This window comes from Pteropus alecto, unplaced genomic scaffold, assembly GCF_000325575.1.
Source record: "Pteropus alecto unplaced genomic scaffold, ASM32557v1 scaffold577, whole genome shotgun sequence".
NCBI lineage: Eukaryota > Metazoa > Chordata > Mammalia > Chiroptera > Pteropodidae > Pteropus > Pteropus alecto.
The window spans coordinates 268,960-276,102 of record NW_006440152.1 but is presented as its reverse complement, the minus strand read 5'-3'; positions in this window follow the sequence as shown (position 1 = coordinate 276,102).

Here is a 7,143-nt window from a genome sequence, read left to right as displayed (position 1 = left end):
TATTGTTTTTGTCATTTTGTTTTAGGTGAGCTGACCCCTTCATTATTTCTTATGGTGCAGGCCTTGTAGAGGAGAATTCTCTCAATTCGGTATGTCTGGAAAGGTCTTAATTTCTCCTTCATATCTAAAAGAGAGCTTAGCTGGATACATTATTCTAGGCTGGTAGTCCCTTTCACTTAATAGTTTAAATATTTGATTCCATTCCTTTCTGGCTTGAAAGGTTTGCACTGAGAAGTCCAAGGATAATCTAATGGGTTTACCTTTATGAGTTACTGTTTTCTTCTCCCTGGCTGCCCTGAGAATTCTGTCTTTGTCGTTGTTTTTTGATAATTTTAATACAGTGTGTCTTGGTGAAGACCTTTTTGGGTTGAGATAATTGGGTCTTCTGTTGACTTCTTGAATTCCATGCTCCAGCTCATTGCTTTGGTTTGGAAAATTCTTGTCAACTATTTGTCTGAAAATGCTTTCTAGTTCCTGCTCCTTTTCCTCGCCTTTGATAATGCCCATTATTTTTGTTTCCTCTCCTGATGTTATCAGCTAGTTCTTGAATTTCTCTTTCATTATTTTTCATTCCTCTGTTTTTTCTCTTATTCCTTCTGATTTATTTCTATTTCTATCTTCAATATCGCTGATCCTTTCCTCCATTTGGTAGACTCTATTTCCCAAGCTTGCTATTTCATTTTTCAACTCCTGCAGTGTGTTTTTTTTAATCTCCAGAAGATCTGTTCTTTTTGAGGATTTTAATCTCCTTGCTCTGCTCATCTGGTTGTTTTTTCAATTCTCGAAATTGTTGATGTGACTCATTTCAGAACTGAGTTTTTTCAGAAGTATTATCTTGAATTCTCTGTATTTAAGTCGCATATTTCTATGTCTGTAAGCTTATTTTCTGGAGATTTTCTCTTTCTTTCTGAGATGCCTTGTTACTTTGGTTTTTCATGGTGTTTAATGGACTATTTCTATGCCTGGACATTAATGTAAATGTATTCTGACTTTTTTTCCAGAACGATTTACTATATAAAGATCTCTCTTTAGCCTGCTGCAAATAAGGTGCTTTTCTTTTGGTTCCCAGTAGGTGGCGTCTAAGCCTCTTCAATCCCTGATTTATATAAAGCTTTAAAAATGCCTTTTTTATTTTCTGATAGATATTTAATCATGCTCACTACCCTAAGTTTCCGTCCCCGTCAGTGTTAGCAACAGTTTTGGTAGTGTTAGCTCAAATTCCCCTGTGGCTCCACGGTGTTTGGTCTCAAAGGGTGTGGTGGGAGGGGCCCTCTGGGTTGGGGGTTGGGGGTTGTGGCTCAGCCTTGGTTCTGCAACCGTGGTTGGTAAAAATCAACTGTTGTTTCTCTGCTGTTCCTCCTTTTCTGCCCTTCTCGCTTTTCTGCCGTTCCTATTTCTCTGCCTTCTGCCCTGATCACTGGGCACTGCCGCTGGCTGCGGGGAGCTCACAGCTCTCCCAGGCAGGGCTGTTCAGGAAACTCGCCACACCTTCTCCCCTCCCCCTCTTCCTTCAGGGAGTTCTGGCTACGGGAGGCAGCTTTTTTATTTCTCCCAGTCCCCCACCCAACACCCGGGGTTCTGACCTGTGGTAGTCTTATGCGCAGATCCCACGCTGAGATGTGCTGGTGTGCAGTTTGGGTGAGTTTTTGTTGAGTTTTAGATGCTCAGCTTATTGTTGTTTCAAGGGGATAGACCTGGGGACGTCTCTCACTCCGCCATGTTTCCAAAGATCGAGACTAAGTATTTTTTAAAGAGATATGCATGTAGTAAATTGACAAGAGGTATCCTTTGTAATGTGTCATCCAGGCTAGGTGAATTACATTACCCACAATTCCCTTTGTGGTATATATCTCGTTAGAATGTGCCACAGGGAGATTCCTTGAAGATTGAGGATGGTGGTTGAAGGGAAGCAGCAGCTATTCTGTAGCTCCCAAGCATTATTGTTGATCACCTGGTTCACCTTTATCTTCTGGGCCAGGTGTTTCTGTTTAGTTTCATGTAAAGTGCTCTCTCTGGCTTCTGCAGGATATCCTCATCACCCAGGTCAGAGGCAGCAAGAACAAACGCATACCTCAATCTATCCTTATAGGGTTCTAGACCATGTTTGTGGTATCCAACCTGTTTGTTACCTCCTCATTCTCTGTTGAGGTGATAACGGCCTTATAGAGACTGCTTAACCACCTTCCACAATTGTGTTTGGCCAATTTCTTTGAACAAATTTATCTACTTTCTACTTTTATTAAGGCTTGTTAGACCACATGCTAATAGAGTTGTGTTGCTTTCCTCTGTCCTAATAGCTTCTTTTGAACTCCATATGCAAAACTTCCTTGCCATTAAGTTCTATATTTTTGAACCAAACATGAACAAATATCATTGTTGATACTGAGTGATGTTTCAGATTTAAATCCTTACATTCTCATCTTAAGTTATTTCTTTTTAACAGTACAACTTTTGGAAAGCAACAGGCTTCTGGTCAAGCTGGCAGAGTGGATGGGCACTGTGCTTGCCTCCTCTCACAGCTGCATTAAGGTTGCAGCTGAACTGCAGGGTGACCATCATTGGGGTCACCTGAGGTCTGGCTGAGCAGAGGGTCCTGCAGCTGGGGTCACATAGAGGAGGTTACCTCGAGACTAGTGGGAAGGGCGAAGGTGCTAGGCAGGCTGGTCCCACAACCACGTGTAGAGGTTGGGAGTCAGGAGAGGTGTCTCAGCTGTGGATGTACCCATAGAGCAGCGGGGTGCTCTGGCTCTGCGCCAGGGTCCCCAGCCCAGGGTTCTAGTGTGGGGCGGGGGGGTGGAGGGGGAGGTCCTTATAGTTTCCGGCTGTGAAAGCCAGCAGAAATTGTGGCTAGGTGGAATGGAGAGCTGAAGGAGTTGTGGACTTTCCTCTTTAGGTGCCCACAGGTGAACTTGCTAGCTGACGGACTCACTCACTCTGAGCTCCAGCTCTGGAGTGGCTGTTTGGGAGGCACCCAAAACATGCAGGGAGGAGCTAATTTGTCTGGTTTGGGGGCGAAAGCTGGAGGGGTGGCTTTCTCCCAGAGAGGGGTGCTGGCAGAGGGCATTGTTCCTTTGTTGAGCCCTCCCTCTCCTGGCTTCTGAACCCAGGCGGGCACCATATCTGAGTGTCCATATCTGAGTGTCCATCAACGTAGTTAAAAATGGATGCCCTGGTGATTCCCTGAGACCCCACCCCTCTCAACCTGCAGGCCCACCCAAGCTTCTTCCAGTGTTTTATTCCATTCAGCCTGTCTTGGCTCATACTGTGGACTTTCTAAAATCTCTCGAAGGTTCACAAAATCTAAAGCAGCAGCACCTGGCCTCAGCATACCCCGTACTTCTTGTTGAGCAACCTCAAGCCTGGCACTAGTGGCAGCCAGCCTCTGTTTGTGGCTTGGCCTCGCTTTTGCACTTGGCCTCTTAAAGCTCAGTGTGGGTGGTGGCCATCTACGGACTGCTTATTAGCTCATGCCAGGTGGCCCTGGGTAGGGTACAGGCTGTAGCTGAACTTGGCCTGTGTCAGAGCCCCTCCCAGGAAGCCCTGGCCTGCATGCTTGGTGGCCGGCTTCAGTCTGAGTTGGAGCACCACCTGGAGTCACATCTGAGGATGACACATGCAAAGGGCAGGCAGGGAAGGCCTCAGAACCCTGCTAAAGTGAATCTTGCTTTGTAGGACCAGCTGCTGCACAACAGCTCCTCCCCTGATCATGGCCAGTCATCACAACCAATCAGCCCAAGAGTCAATGTCTCCCATCGATGAGCAAACAGCAACCAAGGCTCAGAAGGGCATACACAACCCATAGAGGGAACATACCTGGAGCACCCAGCTAAGGTGACCAGGGAAGGCTGTGCCACTGGCATCCACAGAACATCTACATAAGGCCACTCTATTAAGACCAGGAGACATAGCAGCCCTACCTAATACATAGTAACAAACATCAGTAGGCAGCCAACATGGGAAGACAAAGAAAAATGTCCCACATGAAAGAACAGGACAAAGCTCAAGAAAAATCACAAAATGGAGATGAGCAATCTACCAGATGCTGAGTTCAAAATACTGTTTATGGGGAAGAGTACATGAACTCAATGAGAACATTAATAAAGAGATAGAAAACATAAAAGAACCAGTCAGAAATGAAGAATACAATAGTTGAAATAAAGAACACCTTAGGAGGAATTAACAGTAGATTAGGTGAAGCAGAGGATTGAATTAGCAATTTAGAAGAGAAGGTTGCAGAAAACACCCAATCAGAACAGCAATAAGAAGAAAAAATGAAGAGTTTAAGGGGCCTCTGGGACAACATGAAGCATACCAACATTCACATCATAAGGGTAGCAGAAGGAGAAAAGAGAGAGCAAGGAATAGAAAACTTCTTTGAAGAAATAATGACTGAAAACTTTCCTAACCTGGTGAAGGAAATAGACATACAAGCTCAGGAAGCACAGAGAGTCCCAAACAAGATGAATGCAAAGAGGCCCACACCAAGACACATCCTTGAAAAATTAGTTTCAAATGGCTTCATTTGAAACTTATACCAAATGTAAAGGAGGGAAATTTCCCAAATCATGAAAAGGGCAATTAGATACTACAACCAGATTTAAAAATTACAAAAAATCTCAGAGTACTATTTTTTATGAACAAATGCAAACTTCCCCTACCCCAAATTTTAGAAAACCGAGTAAAGTGTCTCTCAAGAATTTAAACTTGATTTGATATTTAAAAATCAATGTAATTCAAGGGGGTCAAATATAGGGGTGTAGGGGGAGGGCGAAGTGGGTAAAAGGGATCAAATATATGGTAGCTGAAGAAAACTGGACTTTGGGTGGTAAACACACAATAGAGTATACAGATGTGAAATTATAATGTACACCTGAAAATTATATAATTGTGTTAACCAATGTTACCTCAATAAACTTAATTTAAAAAAAAAAGAAAACAAGACCCTTACATATGTTACCTACAAGAGTTACTTCAGATTGAAAGACACATACAGAATAAAAGTAAAGGGATGGAAAAGATATTTCATGAAATTGAAACAAACAAAGAAAAAAAGCTGGCGTAACAATACTGCTACCAGACAAAATAGACTTTAAAACAAAGTCTACAACAAAAGACAAAGAAAGACCCAGTTATCCCATCTCTAGATATTTATGTGAAGAAACCCAGAACACTACTTTGAAGGGATATTAGAATCCATATGTTCATTGTAGCATTATTTACTGTAGCCAAGATATGGAGGCATCCTGGGTGTCCATCAATGGATGAATGGATAAAGAAGAGGTGGTATATATACATAATAGAATATTATTCAGTCACAAAAAAAGAATGAAATCTTGCCATCTGCAGCATGGGTGGACCTAGAGGGTATTGTGCTGATTGGAGTAAGTCAAACAGAGAAAGACAAATGTCATATGTGGAATCTAGAGAACAGGATAAACAAACAACAGAAAAAAGCTCATAGATACAGAGAGCATTTTGATGGTTGTCAGATTAGAGGGTTGGGGAATGGGCGAAAGGGAAAGGGATTAAGAGGTACAAATTGTAAGTACAAAATAGTCATGGAGATGTAGAGTATAGCATGAGAAATATAATCAGTAGTATTGTAGTAATTATGTATGGTGTCAGATGCATACTGGATTTCTCTGGGTGATCACTTTATAAGTTATATAAATGTCTAATCACTGTGTTGTATACCTGAAATTAATACAACATTGTATGTCAACCAGATGAAGGAGGAGAGTCATGACAGTGTCATGAGTATTGAGGGGAAATAGATTTTCAGAAGTAGTTAAGAGTCAAGATTTGACTACTGCAGATAGGTATAGGAACATAAGGAAAGGGAAATCATCATTGGATTTTACAAGAAGGTCATAAAATATATGATGACAGAAGGAAATTTAACTTCGGGTACTGAACACACAATGCAATATACATATGACATATTATTGAACTGTACACTTGAAACTTATATAATTTTATTAACCAATGTCATCCCCAATAAATTTAACTAAGAAAAATTAAAAATAAAAAATAAATTATACAACTTTTTTTTCTGTAAGGAATAAAAAAGCACAAGAAAGGCATAACTAGAGAGTTCTCCAGCATTAAGGAACTTGTGATAATAAAAAAATGTATACAGTCAATGTCATCATCTTTTTGTATACTAAAGGGGGCATATTTAGGATCCTACATACAACACAGGCCAAAAATGAACAGCTATAGCACTACAGTCTCACTCTGGGACATAGGCTTCCACTCACCAAGACCAATCTCTATAGCCATTGCTGACTATACAATCTTGCAGCAGCACAGACAAACACTGAGCCCCCAGTATAACACCAGTCTCCAGAGTGAACAGCAAGCTACAGGTGGCAGGGCAAGTACATTGAACCAATTCCAGCTGAAGTGCATGGTCCTTTTGAGAGAATGATTATAGCAATGTGTTTCTCCACACCAAATACAGTTTAAAATCTTACATCACTAGGTTCTAGGATCTAGAATAATCTCCCTTTATCTCAGTTATTACTACGGGCTTGGATTACTCAGCCTAAAACAACTCCTATGCCCTTTAAACCAGGATTGAGAATGAGCTGATCTTCCTTATACAAAAATACCAACTCAAAAAGAAAAAAATCCTTCAAGTAATAACAAATGTTGGAGAGGATACATAGAAAAAAGAACCCTCATACATTGCTGGTGGGACTGCAAATTGGTACAGTCACTATGGAAAACTATATGGAGTTTCCTCAAAAAACTAAGAATTGATCTACCATATGATTTAGCAATCCCTCTACTGGGTATTTACCCCAAAGACTTGAAAACCCATATCCAAAAACATATTTGCACACTGATGTTCATAGCAGCATTATTCACGGAGGCCAGGACATGGAAGCAACCGAAGTGTCCAACTATAATGATTGGCTAAAGAAGCTGTAGTACATATATACAATGGAATATTAGTCAGCTACAAGAAGAGATGAAATACTGCCATTTGCGACAACCTGGATGGACCTCGAGATAATCATGCTAAGCGAAATCAGCCAGACTGAAAAACTGGAAAATCACATGATATCACTTATATAGGGGATATAAACCTAAAAGCAACAAATGAATAGGACAAATAAGCAGAGACTTGTGGAGATG